Source organism: Montipora capricornis, chromosome 10 (genome assembly GCF_036669925.1).
Source record: "Montipora capricornis isolate CH-2021 chromosome 10, ASM3666992v2, whole genome shotgun sequence".
In the NCBI taxonomy this organism is placed as follows: Eukaryota; Metazoa; Cnidaria; class Anthozoa; order Scleractinia; family Acroporidae; genus Montipora; species Montipora capricornis.
The window spans coordinates 55,923,709-55,940,355 of NC_090892.1; the positions used below are offsets into that span (position 1 = coordinate 55,923,709).

Here is a 16,647-nt window from a genome sequence, read left to right on the forward strand (position 1 = left end):
TGCCCTTGGATCCCTTCGTGTTGTCAGGTTTAACTGACCGTCACCGTGGGCCATTAGGAATCTATTCACCTTAGACTTTGATCTTAAGGTGAAAATATTAATCGCCTCCTGCCTAGAACGATGCAAAAGCCGATAATGAAACCGATGGCTGTCGTTTGTAATGTTGGTTGCCTTTAGAGGAAAAAAGGAGAAAAATACAACAAAATGAGTTGAAAGGAGCTTTCAAGCCAGTTGTAGCAGTAACACAAAACATGCTTAATTAACCACTCCTTATAGGCGCTTTTCAGGGTCAATGAAACACAATCAACGAAAAGAAAGATTATAACAACAGAAATGACTGTTAAATAATGACGGTGGTAGTTTCGGAAGCAGAGGTATTGGAAGTGGCAGATGTACAGGGGTAGTGGCAGTAGCAATGGCCGAGGAAGACGTAGTAACAAGAACAAGCCGTTGCAGGAGCATCGGCAGTGGCAGTGGCATTGAAATTACTGGTGCCAGTTCCCCATACACCTAGCATTGCCGTTCAACCACCGATCGGTTTTCACAGTGGTTCGAGCATCGGGCGACTATTCGGGAGATCACAGGATCAAAATCTCCGGCCGGACCAATACTCAGGGTCTTTAAGTAACTGAGGTGAAAGTGCTGCCTTTGTAATGACATTGGCGAATGGTTAGACTCTCTAGTCTTCTCAGCCGATTAAGACGATGAACCGTATTCCCTGCCTCACAACCTCTGCGATCAATGTTCCAAACCCTGTAGGACGTAAAATAACCCTCGCACTATTTGCAAAATTAGTAAGGTATGGATTTCCCGGTGTTGTGTTCTTTTTTCTGTGGTATATCATGGTTGGGCGGCAAGAGTGAATTAAGAGTGTTGATCGATCACTTTGCGGTCTTGCCCCAGCACAATCACTAATGGATTTATTTCTAGATACCCTTTGCGCGCGAAGGAAATAAAGGGCCCCCAATTTTAATCAATCAAAAGAAGCCATGCCACGCATGACTGCTTCTGCCATGTTTTTTTTTAGGGACATGACAACTGTTTTTCGCGGGAACCCTTATTCTAAAAATAGACTCATTGGTGACAGAGCCCACCCATGCCATAACAACACTCTTATTTAATTCACTCTAGTTGTGCAGGTAAACGCTCGAAGATACTAGCTACACCAAGCGACTCTAAAATCCGAGGGTAAATAAATGTATGATGATTACTGCAACTGCGTCAATACTTTCTTATAGGATCATGACTTGGATAGACTAACCTCGAGTACAACTTTCCCTGATTTCTCTGCCAGTGTAAAACTTGGGCGTAGACTCCATTGTATGGTATAATCTAAACCGAATAAGGTTGGTTCGCTGGGGCAGCGCGTCACAAGGAATTCTGTGAAACAAACGAATAAACTGAAAGATAAATTTGGGTGTTTTGAAAACTGAGTTCCCGGTTTGAATTTGAAACACACTTTTCATATCCCTGTCCTATCCATTTGCATCAAACGTTTCTACTGCCTTTTGTTTTGAGTTAGTTGAGCTACAAATCCATTAAAAAAGAATAATATATAGATTTAGCCAAGCCTAAAAGCGGAGCTCCCGTTTTTAAAAAATAGCCAAGCAAATATATAGCGTATATGGAAATAATCATGATTCTGCACAAAGTACAAAGTTAATGGTCATTCCTCAGTGTATACAGTCTACAGTGATCAAACAAATCTAACACCTCTTTGCTGACGGCAGTAAACAAACAAGCCTTGCAAACAATAACTGCAACAATTTTAATCAACAACTAATACTGAAATTAAATGCACAGTAATCTCTTTCACAACATTCTTCGTTTGACTGACAGTCTTTACTCCCTCTCTCTTCAGTCTAGAACAACAGCAAAAGTCTTACTGCTTAAGAAGTCAACCTAAGCGTAGTAAATTCGCTTACTTGACTGCAGTTTCACAGTCAAACAAAGCAGCTCACGACTTGACATCCATTTCACACAAAAACCTTATAAATGTGATTGTTGAAATATGTCTCTGTCAACAAGGAATTGCAAACGTTTTCAGGCCTTCTTCGTTTTTTAGCGAGTTTTACAAAATATGTGAGGCAGCGAGGCATATATTAAGAAGGAAAACATGACTTGAAAGCTAACCGTTGTATATAAGTTTCTCGCTCTATTTTACGGTGATTTTAATTGAAATATTCTGTTCCTCTTCCTCCTCGGCTTCTCTCGAGGCTTTCTCGCTTAAATTTCTCGCATTTCGCCGCCTATTCTCTTGTGCTCTTTCCTGCTCTTTAGCCCGTTGCTCGTCACTAATATGATTTCCCGCCAGAAAAACGCGGGGTTGCCAAAAGCAACGCTGCCTCTTCCCCCCTAAGGAAAAATGGCCCGAACACCCCCCGTCACCAGAGACTCTCCTGCCTCCCCACCTTTTATTATTAAGATGCTGAAATATGTGGTCGTGTATCATTACATTTATCAGTAAGCCCAGAGTCTTCTTTCTTTTGTGCAAACAAATTTTGTAAAGTGTGTTAGTACTTAACCTGTAAGGTTATTTTCATTTTTTCCTCCTACAAAGGCAATGCCATGGCTTCCAGAACCCACTTGTACTTTCAATAAAGAGTGAGTTTTATTGTTGTGAAATCGGTTAATCGATCTAAACTTGCACTTGGATTGAGAGCATTTTGTTCTGACAGAACTCCAAAAGAATCCTGCAGCAAATAGGAGACTCTGAAAAATGAACAGTGAGAGAAAAGATACTAGGTTAATTATTTCTGAATCACTTTAGAATGGCAGTTGTTTCGAACAAGCCAGTGCAGCGAAAACTAGTTTAACTGCATATGATACGATTCCTCAGCAATAACCTACATTCGAAGATTCAATTGCATCTTGGGTTCTAGTCTAATGCGCCAATCAAATCGAAACTTCAACATCCACTCCCCTGGAAGTACCTCCCCCTCCCCGGGCAAATCCGCGGCAGCTAACTATTTTCTGTGTCCGGGGAGTAAAGAATTTGACTGGGTGGGGTGGGCAAAATTGAACCGGAAGTGTTTTTACTTTCGGCCGCCAAAGTCGTTAACAGCTATAAACACATGTTTGGACGAGATGGAAGAGTTTAAAGGAAGAGACATAGCATTTGTGAGCGATCGGCCATGTAATATTCTATTTATTGTATAAACACCAATGAAATATTATAACATTTCAGGAAAGCATCGAAAGGCGTATGCAACCATTGCAACAGTGATCTTTCATGTGGGAAGGTAACATGTTATCTTCACGTGTGAAGATATCATGTTTTCGCGCGAAAGCTCACTTGGTCTTTCATTGGTGTTTATATAATAAAATATAGTACGTTTTCACACCCACATTTCATTGTTAAAGCTCTTTAAGCTGTACGTTCCTGTCAGAGGTACTACAAAAAGACAACTCTAATATTGAAACTATATTAAGATTCAGAAATAGAGGGACCTAACAACCAGGCACCAAGTTAACTTTAATTGTCTCAGACCTCAGAATGTTTTCGTCAACTTTATTAGGGAAAACATTGAGCCTATCAGGAAAACCCAAACCCTTTTTTTTGCGTCTGAGAACCAGACATTTTTATAGTGCGTATCATTGAGAAACGTGATGGTATCATCTGCCCCCACCCGGTGATGAGATTCTCTTAAAAAAAAAAAAAATAAACATGAAGGACTTGGTAGGACGAATTTTTGATGATACCAATGACAGCTCTCAGAACTTTTTTTTTTTCTCTCAGAACTACGCCAGTGTCCCTTTCCTAGCTCTTCCGCTGCCTTCTTCACAATTAGAGCTTTTCTCTTAGTTAGTATACAGATGGGCTACATTAAAGAAATCGTCTATTCCAATGAGTTCTGTGGGACTTATTTCAACAAAATTAAATTGCAAGCATACTTGTCCTGGGGAGTTTCAGTAAATGAAAGGAAATCGTTCCGTGGGGGGAGTTCGGTTAAATCCTCCTCTCAATCATCATTGGTTGAATATTCCGCCTTTTTATTTTTTTCTTTTTTTTTAGGGTGCTAGGTGTGGTCACACACCTTGTGCGAGGACTACCAACTACTGCACACGATTCAATGATTTTAGTTGGACCCCGCTTTGCTCGTAGCTCCGAACTGATTTAATAATAGAACTGATTTAATAATAATGCACTGTATATAATTAACGCTGAACCACTAATTGGAGTAACTGTACAGAAATCTGAAATCAATTCAAATCATATGTTGCTTTAGTGGAGAGGCGAAACCGGTTTACCCAGATAAAAACCTTTCAGAGCAGAGAAGATCTAGAGAACCAACAGATTCAACCCACACGTGACGTCAAGACTGGAAATCGAACCCTGCTACAGTGGTGGGAGGCGAGTGCTTCACCTTCTGCTCCATCGCTGCTCCCCGATTTAATTATTCTCAGCTTTTGCTTTGTGATGAAATGATACATGAAATGGATCATATATGAACTGGGGATATGAAATCAAAGTGTTTTTCTTCATCAAACGATTTTTCTTTGTGCATGTCCTTTGCATCTTTTTAATTAATTTGTACACTAGCTGAAATAGAGTGCAGTAAAATACTTTATTCCGTAAAATAATGCACGCGGGTGTATTTTAAGACAGAAAAAAGGTTGTATAAGCACAGTTTTGCTTTGCTATATTTTGTACTCACTTAGCTACCGACGGAATTATAAGCTCGTTCGAGATAAGGCTTGGCACGACACTGATTTGACAAGTAGCAAGACTCAGACGAGGAAGATAAGGTTTAAAGTGACGTAAATAAGAGATTCTTCTAAAAACAAAATTTCGGCACACTAACAAACATTTCATACTGAGCGACATGGGAAAGATAGCGTAGCTTCTAACTTTGCACTTAGGCTCCCCTTTTGCGCGAAAACGGCCGTGCACCGCTAGAATAAACAGGAATATCAGTTTACTGTTTCAAAATTTATAACTTGATTCCAAATAGACATTGAATGGGTCAAGGTTAAACGCTTCTCCAAAAATAGGTAGTCCAAGGATGATAGATTTCAATCGCAGAATTCGCGATTGGTATCGTGCACATTAATAGTTTTAAATTAGAGAAGTAAATATAACAGAACTACACTAGTGGATCCATTTTTAAAATATAATATAAAACCAACTGCCTGGATCTTCCTTAGGGTATCGTCATTGTGACACTAGAATCTTCGCGAATATTAAAGCAAATTTTGTTCTCAAGTTGTGCTCAAAGACATGACCATCTTTGTCTCGAATTTCAATAGTCAATCAGTTCTCTTTTTGCTACTTAAATATCCGTGTTGTCTTCCATTTTTCTCATCTTGCTAAATTTCAAGCTTTTTATTTATTGTAAGGGTTTGAAGTACAGTTTTAATGTTCTGGCTCGTGTTCACAAAAAGATTAACTGGCGGAAAAAACATACTTGGCTAATTGATTTCCGTCTCGCGGGTGGCGTTTGCTGAAAAATGGCGGACAAAGCTGTGAGACGGACACGCCAATGGAATAGAGATATTACTGCCTATTAAATACTTCCACGTTAAGGGGAACGAAGATTTTTCTTTGGATTTTAATTAATCTCCCGATGACTAAACTGTCTGCGATAACAAGGTGTTAGCGATTACATACACCAACCCCTGGGAGAGCGAATCAAATTGTAATTGAGTGATGTCTGACAAAACACTCCGGTCTTAACAATTTCTCCTTATCAGGCCAATTAAACGTTGAGAAGCTCTTCCTGATTTAAGACCCGCTAAGTTGCAAAAATCAACATTCTTCAAAACTTTGTTGACCAAAACTAGAAAAATGCCATTTCCGGAAAGCGTAATTCGCTAGTTTAAATTCTTCTAATTTCTTAGCTTTCTTTCTCTCCTTGACCTCTAGCAGCCGGAGGACGTTAAATACCAAACAACGACGATTTTCACTAAAGAGAGGCGTATAATTTGCACCTACAGAGTGCGTATACACATAATTTGAAGACGTTCTCAAGTTATAGAATCGAATAACTCGTGCAACAAAGGTATAATAAAGAGAGTACATTGTAAACGTGAATCGGCTAGTAACATTTCCGTGTCAACTGTCTTTGCCTACCATAGCAAGAACACTGAACATGATAAACCACGGTATTTACCAGGGAATGGCAAACCAGTGGTTCCGCGATTAAGCCAAAGTGTTCGAGGAAGTAAATTCTTTAATCAATGGAAAGGATCCTGGGAAAAGACCAACTGAAGTCCTGCCAGGTTAGAGTTCACAAAAAGATACAATTCACCTGTTCGGTTACGAAACTGTCCCCGAGGCAAAATCTTAGAGTATTCACTGATTCTAAAGTAAAGCTCGGTTTTGAAAGAACACTTAAGTCTTCTAACATGCAACTTTTCCTCGTCCAATACCCATTGTGTTCTTATCATTGTATTTTCTATTTATTTAATCAGTACTCATGCATGTTATTAGCTATCTTTACATAACACCGACTAGCGGTTCACTTGTATTCACAACTGACGATGGACGTCGATCATCCGAAACATGTTTTGTAAATTTAAAATTGTGTGTTTCTATCTGAAACTTAAGATTCATATGGAAAACGTATTCTCGCCCATCTACATTCGAATTCGAGATACCTTCGGCATTACCGGTTGAATCAATCAACACCAAGCTATAAATGAATTGCTTACTTTGTGTTTGAAGATTCCATTACATGGACTCTCAAAATTAATGAGCTTTTAACGATCTTTTTGTCGATGCTTAGCTTAAGGCTTTTAATCTGTACATTTAACAGGATTTAATTGATGCTCAGTGAAATCACTTACCAGAATCTTTGTTGCCATGCTTGCAGAACTTCGACAAGAGTTAGAGAGTTTAATTCAGTGTCTAAAACAGGAGTTCCCACGTGGACAATGCTAGGACACTTATGTACAACAATTGCAAAGTTCGGGCAGTTCTTATAGCGGAACGTTCACTCAAATCGGAAATTGATTTGCTATTCGGCCCCAGTTTTTTCAATAAAATGTATCGGAAAATGTGTCGGTGTGTTTTTTCCTCTCTCCGCAAAAGGCCCTTTCAGAAGGACGCGGAAAACCCTCTCTCTGCGCTGTCCTACAACATCAACACTTAATATTTGTAATACTTTCGCTGCTTATCAATTACACTTAGTTGACTGAGCATCAAACCACATTTAACATGCCGATTACATTTGAGACATTGCTTTGGGACCAGGTTCTTCGCTAGTGGGTGTGGCTCCTATCGGCTTGTTCTCCGCACCGAATGTGCGTTGGCGGTCTTTGCCAGTTTGATTTTCGTTATTTTTATCCAATTTAATCAAATTAATGGAGTAGGCGTACTAAAGCATTAGAATTTCATGTTAAAACTTGAGGTGATACCCGAAATGTTCTTTAATGCAGTTCGATGTGATTTCTTCGCTCAGGTACCTGAATGCTCGTTATTCAAATTGAATGAGCGACAGTTTTTGAGAAAACGTTTCGCTCAGTAAAAAAAAGACCAATTCAGACATACAATGCAAAGCACAAAGTATTTATTTATACCACAGACCAAACTCAAAGCCCCAGAGCCTTTGGGAAAATCACATTCTTGCATTTTTACTGGGTATCCATATCCATTCTTTGATTCATCCTAAATAGTTTTAACATGTAATATTTTTAAGAAGACCTTTTCCAATGAAACCTTTAGAGGCAAAGTTAAGAAAGTTCAATTCTTAAAACAGGGAAATAATTTTAAATCATGGAAACGATATCCTTTGTGTATCCGGTTTAAGAATCGTTAAGTTTGTAGGGTGATATTAGTAATTTCTAATTTAGCTGTTGGCGCCAGCGATTCGGCATACTGTTAGAAGGGGGTTGGTGTAAGACCGCCCGTGACCGCCCGTGTTAGCTTTAGCTTTAACTTCCCTAAGCGTCACGTTAATATAATCGTGAACCTACCTTCCCCTAATTAATTCCCCTTTGATATCCCACTCTCTTCACGCGAGGAAATATAATTGAAAAAATTAACCTGAAAGTATGAAAATGAAGTTGACTACTAGTGTCTCTTTAAAATCTTACAAGTAAGCTGTCGTATTGATCGATGTTCGCTTTGTCCTGCTAGACTGAAAGCTCCAAGTATGTTCGTGTGAAATCATGACAGCGAAAAGGTTTTCCGGAGTAGGTTATCATGCGGCTGACTCATCAAACTGGCGCAAATTGTCCTTTTAATTTTCTACAACTGGCTTTTTCTTCCTTCGACGGAAGCTCGCTATAAATTGTAGGCGAGTCAGGGATCTTACAAACGTTCTATCAATTGACCATCTCTGTGGACAGGATCCCATACATTGATGAAATCTCTAGAGTGACGTCAAATTGTTCGATGTACGTGTTCACCTGCTTGACTCAAGTTCCTGTTTTCTCAAGTCAGTTTTTGGTCTGTTCATAATTTTATTTGTTCCGAGCTCAATTCACTTTTCAGTAATCTTGTCTATTCAACTAATTAAGTTTTCTCACAGTCAAGTTTATACAACGGAATTGTAAATACAGGGTGCCAGTGTAGGTTGTTGACTTTTGGTCTTAGTGTTTCATGCTTTTTAACTCAGTATGAGTAATAACCATATACATATAGAGCGTAAACTATTTCCCATATACCCCGTCCAGTTAGACATCCATTTGACGTCATAACCTCAGCTGATAACGTAACTATTTTGTCGGAAGTTGTTTAAACAACCTTTTGGTAAATTGTTATTGTCAGATTTACAACTTCCGATTTTTTGTTAGTTGTCGACGTTTATTTAACCATGCTAGAGTTAATTTGATTAGAATTTTGTCATGGCTTGTTAAACTTTTTTCTACTAGATCCATTTGTGAACTGATATTTTGCCATGAGGTCATAAACTCAATTTAGTACAACAAGGCGATCATTTCATTGAATGCAATAATCCGACGTGACTATAGTCACAGTCTGTGTCAATGATCTCATGTTTTCGTAGCATTTTTATCTCTACCATAATTTCCTTTTAGTCTACAAAAAACTTTCTCTCTTTTTCTTAGTCGAACACGTGCCTTTTGTATTTGAATTGGGTAAGGGTAGGAGAAATGTTCACATGTTGACCCCTGTTGTGGCAACTCAGAAAAAAAAAGATCCTTTCCTGTTTACAGAGTTAACCTGCTTTCTTTGACTTCACTGGTCAGACATCTTTCTAAACCGGGCTTATCAGGGTTTTTTTGACAGATTGTTGATACAGATCTGATAAGGTCATGGGTTCACCCTGCATTTCTGTGCCTCACGTAAGGCGTTGGTGGGACCTATTTGGGCGAGGCCTGCATGCATGGCAACACCATCGTGGATTCCTCAAACATAATGGCAAACTAATCATTTCAAAAACCACAAAAACACTTCACATTATTTGTCATTGTTTATAACATTTCTAATCAGAGATCGTTTAGAAATACATTTGATGATAAAAATTAACGGTTGTTTGGAAAACAATTAGATCATTCAATAAACTGTTATGTCAACTTTTAAAACTACTGACGAGGAATCAATCAATTTTCAAGCCAATGTTATAAACATTTGATAATAAAAATTAACGGTAAAAAACTACGACGTTTCGAAGTCTCCATGACCTCATTATCAAGTAGAATGTTAAAACTGATGTAAAATTGTAGCTCAGAGATTATATACAAATAAAATGTGATAAACTTCATTAGAATAATGAGCGTTCATTGTTATTGGTGTTTAACGTGTCAGTTCGTGCAGTATATGTTTAAATAAATACATTTGCACGTATTGAGTCAGACTGCGTGTTTAGCTTTGGTTTTCGTTCGCGAATGAATAACATTTCGTAAATTAGGCAGTCCATTTTCCCGCAACACTTCTTGAGAACAGAAAACATTTCCTCTAGGCTATTGAACGCTACGCCGTGGGCTTCTTTCAGATGCTTGCCAATGACAGAGGCTTTATGCTCTTCTATGCGTTGATGAAGATGGCGTGTGGTATAACCGATATAATCCGCATCGCACGAATCACATTTGAAAATGTAAACAACGCATTGGTGGTTAATTAAAGCGGGCTTCTCTTCTTGTATCTTGAGCTTTTCCTCGATCTTACGACTCGTGAAAACTGGTTGTAGGTCAGTTCCGATTTTCCGGCCAAGATCTTTCAGCTGATGTCTTGCTGTGTCGGCCGATTTTTGGTGTTATTCTGACCGGTTTTGGTGTAGCCGCGTCAGCTTCAGTTGGAATTTCATGACGGCTTTGGATCGTAAATCTCGTGTACCCGGCGATAGCTGAGTTGATAAGTTTCACTGGGTACTTAAGCTTGGTAAACATCCGCTTGAGATGTTGGCATTCCTTCGTAAAGGATTCTTTCGTTGATGACAGGCGGTAAGCTCGGTTCAGCATTGTATTCAGCAGAGATCTTTTGTACCGCTGATCGAAATGGCTCTGGTAATGTAAGAGCAGTCCTGTATCAGTTGGTTTACGATATACGCTTGTTGTCAGGTAGCGACCGCTTTTCTCGATCATCATACCGAGGAATGGAAGCTTGTTCTTTTCAGCAATTTCCATTGTGAACTGTATAGCAGGATGGCATTCGTTCAATGTTGCAAGGAAGGCTGTTGCGGCTTGAATATTCGGCATCGTGGCTAATGTGTCGTCGACGTACCTTTTATAGAAACTTGGTAACTTGTTGTTGCGATCCAGTTGTTCTTCGTCGAGTGGCACGTTGGTAAATAAAGCACATACGTCATAGGACACAAGAATGTCATTCGGGTTGAGTGGTGTTTCGCTTATCTCTTCGGCGAAGGAGAAGATATCGCAAATAGTGTGCTGACTTAATGAAAGGGGCTTAAGCTTCTCTTCAAGCCACTTGGCCAGGGCGAAGTTGTAGGTCCCAGTCGATGAGAGTATCGGTCGCATTGATAGTTGCTGTTTGTGAATTTTTGGAAGACCATAAAGGTGAGCAAGACGGGAACCTTTACGACAAACTGTGTCAGCAATCGGCTTTGGCAGGATTTTTCTGACGACGAACGCGAGCTGTTTTTCTTTTTGTAGTAAGGGATGGTAGTGTTTAGGACGCCAGGCGCGTGTTTTCGGTCTTTCTGTGTTGATAGGGGTGAACTTCGTTGTGTCTTTGATGGAAGCATCATTTAGTAGACGGATGTACTCTGTCTTGTTCATTACTACTACGCCAGACCTTTCATTAAGTCAGCACACTATTTGCGATATCTTCTCCTTCGCCGAAGAGATAAGCGAAACACCACTCAACCCGAATGACATTCTTGTGTCCTATGACATATGTGCTTTATTTACCACCGTGCCACTCGACGAGACTATTGAGATCATCGCTGAGAAAGCCTTTAAATACAACTGGTTTAATGAAACGCATGGTCTCAACCTCACAAAGACAGGCCTTACCGAACTTTTAAAAATAGCAAACAAAGATCAGCTATTTGAGTTCGACGGCCAACTTTATGAGCAGGTGGACGGTGTGGCCATGGGCTCGCCCCTGGGACCCCTTATGGCAAACGTTTTCCTGTGCTCCATTGAAGAACAACTGGATCGCAACAACAAGTTACCAAGTTTCTATAAAAAGTACGTCGACGACACATTAGCCACGATGCCGAATATTCAAGCCGCAACAGCCTTCCTTGCAACATTGAACGAATGCCATCCTGCTATACAGTTTACAATGGAAATTGCTGAAAAGAACAAGCTTCCATTCCTCGGTATGATGATCGAGAAAAGCGGTCGCTACCTGACAACAAGCGTATATCGTAAACCAACTGATACAGGACTGCTCTTACATTACCAGAGCCATGTCGATCAGCGGTACAAAAGATCTCTGCTGAATACAATGCTGAACCGAGCTTACCGCCTGTCATCAACGAAAGAATCCTTTACGAAGGAATGCCAACATCTCAAGCGGATGTTTACCAAGCTTAAGTACCCAGTGAAACTTATCAACTCAGCTATCGCCGGGTACACGAGTTTTAAGATCCAAAGCCGTCATGAAATTCCAACTGAAGCTGACGCGGCTACACCAAAACCGGTCAGAATAACACCAAAAATCGGCCGACACAGCAAGACATCAGCTGAAAGATCTTGGCCGGAAAATCGGAACTGACCTACAACCAGTTTTCACGAGTCGTAAGATCGAGGAAAAGCTCAAGATACAAGAAGAGAAGCCCGCTTTAATTAACCACCAATGCGTTGTTTACATTTTCAAATGTGATTCGTGCGATGCGGATTATATCGGTTATACCACACGCCATCTTCATCAACGCATAGAAGAGCATAAAGCCTCTGTCATTGGCAAGCATCTGAAAGAAGCCCACGGCGTAGCGTTCAATAGCCTAGAGGAAATGTTTTCTGTTCTCAAGAAGTGTTGCGGGAAAATGGACTGCCTAATTTACGAAATGTTATTCATTCGCGAACGAAAACCAAAGCTAAACACGCAGTCTGACTCAATACGTGCAAAAGTATTTATTTAAACATATACTGCACGAACTGACACGTTAAACACCAATAACAATGAACGCTCATTATTCTAATGAAGTTTATCACATTTTATTTGTATATAATCTCTGAGCTACAATTTTACATCAGTTTTAACATTCTACTTGATAATGAGGTCATGGAGACTTCGAAACGTCGTAGTTTTTTACCGTTAATTTTTATTATCAAATGTTTATAACATTGGCTTGAAAATTGATTGATTCCTCGTCAGTAGTTTTAAAAAGTTGACATAACAGTTTATTGAATGATCTAATTGTTTTCCAAACAACGAAGACTCGAACTGTGCAGGAAAAATGGATTGTTCAACGAAAAATTGCGGTTGGTTGTTCTAAGCTACTTATGGTCTTTTTGCTTTGGTTCTGAATCACGCTACATTTTTTGACTTCTGAAATTGTGCGATATACGGTATACAAAAGAACGACAATTACTGAGTATTTCATAGTTATGTGCAGGATTTGAGACACCTTGAAACAGTGATGGCTGCTTGTAGCTTATGTTTTGTACGGTATGTTTTGTTTTTGCTTTAAAATTTGTTTTTGAAATGCATATTTTCTTTATAACAAATGCTTCTAATAAAGCGGTAGCTGGTAATTCAGCTAATTGGGAACGATGGAGGTTGTACTATTCTGAATTTATCGTGACTTGTTGGCGTTCGGCGCAAAACTGCCCACCACAACAGTTGTCGTATTGTTTTTGTGCAAACTACTAAAGGCAAAGAACTGCACCAAAGTTCAGTAATCAAATTCACGTGCACCACTTTCAGAGTCATTTCATTTGTCATTACACTCTTTTCTTGAATAAGAACCTGCTTTTCTTCTAAAAACATTTAGGCTGGAATCATGTAACGAAAATTTTAAGGGCATACTTACAACAATAACCCAGGCGGCTGAGATTTCGTCTAGAACGTCTTTATTTTTTCTCCTTTGCTTTATTTTGTTTGTTTTTGTGAGTAGTATAGGAATAAATAAGGGAGGACAATGAACTCAAATATTTAGAAACCGTTTTTGAACATTGTGGCTTTCTTCTTGCATGATAAACGGAAAAACAACTCAGTTTGTTTGTAGTTAAACTTAGTTCAACTAACACAACTTTGACAACATGTTAAGAACGTTTTTAGGTCCAAATATATATTTTTTAATTTTAAAAAAAGTCACGTTCAGCCTCAGTTTATTAAAAAATTGAGTGTAACGCATATTGCTGTTTTTTGAAAGTGTTGCCCTTGTCCATGCTTAATCTCCCATGGCACGCGAAATGTCATTTCGACTGACTGCGCACCCTATAGCTATTGTATGAAACTTTAAACTAAGGCCTGTTATCGCTTATTTTAACCAGGGAAATTTCTTATTTAACCCTAAAAATCGACTCCTAAGCTTTACATATATAACTTTACTAAACCATGCAGACTTACCACAAGTTTTGCTGTCATTCTAAGATAAGTATGTCTTTGATATTGGTAAAAATCGCAAAGACAGCTAGTATAAATTAGATATGTTACATATTGAAATCGGGACAATTTTATAGAGGATCGTGCTACCACAAAGCGGAAGTTTTTTCGGCGGCTTTTTTTTTCTTCAATGTGTTAGTGTGTGTTGAGCCGCCTCAAAGCAAATTTTCTGTTGATAGCTCGGAAAATCTTTGGTGAAGAAGGAGAATAGAATTGTTTCTAAATACTTGTAAGCCGGGTTTAGTCAGCATTCCTACCATCTTTTACCCTTCCGTTTCAAGATGGCGGCGAATTTTTATATCAAACCACATTTAAAAAACCTATTTAATTCCATAGATGAATGAAAGTTTGGCCTGATGAGTGCACCCCCTTTGAATCGGGCGGCATGCGAGGGTAGTTGTATTTGAATCCCGTTACCAATCGATAAAAAGGGAAGCCTGTTATGTCGTTGTTCTATTGGCAAATAAATGCTTTTAATGCTGATACCATTTTAACTGATAAAGTGTACAGATGTACCTCTCAAAATCAAAATATAAGTTGCTGCATGGATGTTAACCTGAGTGGCATCTTAAAAAGCGAAGCAAAGGATCTCAAATAATGAAAATAACAAAATTAAACAATGGGTGAACCGGTGCACATGAAGAAAACGTCGAGACATGTCCACAGGCGGTCCTTCATCAAGTATTGATTTTGGCATGGCCCAATCAAGGTGCTGATATGGATCAATATATCGTCCGCCGCCTTACTTGACCTCTCGCGTGCAGTTTCAAATCCATAAGGAGGTCTCAATAACGAGGAAGGATCAATTTGAGTGAAGTGTGCGGTCGGGTCCGATATATCCCACGCCAAATATCCCATGCATGCGAGGTGATCCGCTAACGTGAATTTACTCTGAACCATGATCCATTCTATAACATATATAATAAAAATACCATTCTCACATTTTTGATTTTTTTTATTACAGAGACTTTTTCTATCGACGGAAGAACAATTTTTCAACGCCAATCGTTAATTTAACCAAAATGATGTCAACATAGCGGTAAGTGTAAAGTTGCGCCTCTAACCATTCTAAGTTCTAAAGCTTACCATACCCTCCGTTCTGGGAATACGGAAATCTCGTGGCATGCGAGACCACTGTATAATAGGGAACTTTAAATAAGTGGAAATATATAGGAGTTCTTTCTGGGAAGAGACTAGCCGTAATTAAAACTGGACCGGTTTGGGACTAGTTAAGTATCTCCGCGTTCTGAGGTAAATTTAAGGCCAAATAAAAGTTCTTCAGTAAAACTGTCTCAATCTCACTCCATGCGCAATACAAACAGTACAATATGGGGGGAAAAGTCCTTGGTTCCTTTAAATGCCTTTGGTGTCCGGCTTTTCGAAGTCATTATTGCTGGGCGTAGTCGTATTAAGAAAACATTTGACCATTTAACGCTCACGTAATGCTGTTTGCAGTGGTAATGTGCAACCGCAATTCTGCTCTCCTCACAGTTCACATAGTAGTAATCGGCAGTTTCAGCAGATCGCTGTCTGAGGATTGAACCACAATATGCTCTCTACCGGCGGTCCCAACAATGACCTAGAGTCACCTAGAGTCACGTCTCTGCTAACTATTGGTCCTCATGAGATTTTGCATCGCCTTAACTTGAAACGGCATCGGGCAAGCTACTAGTCAGTGCTAGTAAAAAACATCATAAAAAAAAAACACTCTTATCCCAGCTAGTGTTTAACTCCCCCCCCCCCCCCCCAAAAAAAAAAAAGCTTAGATGAACTGACAAGTTTCTCTGATTTTTGGCAAATCTTAAATTTTAGCAAGACGCCTATGCCGTAAACGGGATATTAAATCTCTCTAATAACGTTCACAAATCAGAACATGATGATCCACGTTTGATCCATATCCGAAGAATTTATTCTTCATCAAATTGAAAATTTCAATTTTTAATTACTTAATTAATTAACTTAGTCTAACATGCACGATCGACGACCTTCCCGCAGTGTTTTCTTTGTTATTACAATAAAACACGTTTCAGGGTTAGGTCAATGATTCATTAAAAACACTACCACTGGTTCCCATTCTTGGAGGAGAAAGGTTTTTTCGCTTTATTACTTACGGATGGTTTTGTAAAATGCATTCAATGCATGAACTTCCTGTTAACCTTTATGTCGTCACTGTCACAACCGACCCAACGGTTTAGTTAGAATTTTGTGGCTTTTTGAACAAGCGAATTTCGCATTACGGAGAGAGCGAAAGCAAGCAGAAAACTGACCCTCAGTCATCACCATAAAATTAATGCCTTAATCTTACGATTAGCACTGCGGAAAAGGCTGAACAATAACCTATTCAATGAAAAACAATCTTCGACCACCGACATTCGAGTGGTGTATGTTTGCAGATGTTTGAAAGAGCCGTACAGCCGGTTACAGATTACTAAGACCACTAAATATAAGTGCTTGCACCAAGTTGGCCGAATAGCCTCTAACTATAACATAAAATTGCGCTGCCACAACTCAAGCGAGCGGAGGAAAATAACGAACGTGACCAGAAGACGTCTTCCTAATGACCTTAATTAATTAATATGTGATTATCGATGTGAGGTTAAAAAAAACATCCGGCTCGATCTATCTTGAACTTCAACAAAGTGATCTGTTAATCCACTTCTTCTTCTTGTCTCAAAATATGTGATAGTAATTCTGTTCAACCCACCAGTCCTTTGCTCCTTCAA

The 16,647-nt window shown here is 39.2% G+C and overlaps 1 long non-coding RNA gene across 2 annotated transcripts in view; it reads left to right on the plus strand.

The window, feature by feature from the left end:
- Positions 1–16,647, plus strand: part of LOC138021765 (uncharacterized) — a 46,626-nt gene that overhangs the window by 7,562 nt on the left and 22,417 nt on the right. For both annotated transcript variants that reach the window (XR_011126439.1, XR_011126440.1), the window contains exon 2: positions 14,889–14,963. This is a non-coding gene — a long non-coding RNA (uncharacterized lncRNA). The remainder of the gene's footprint in view (positions 1–14,888; positions 14,964–16,647) is intronic.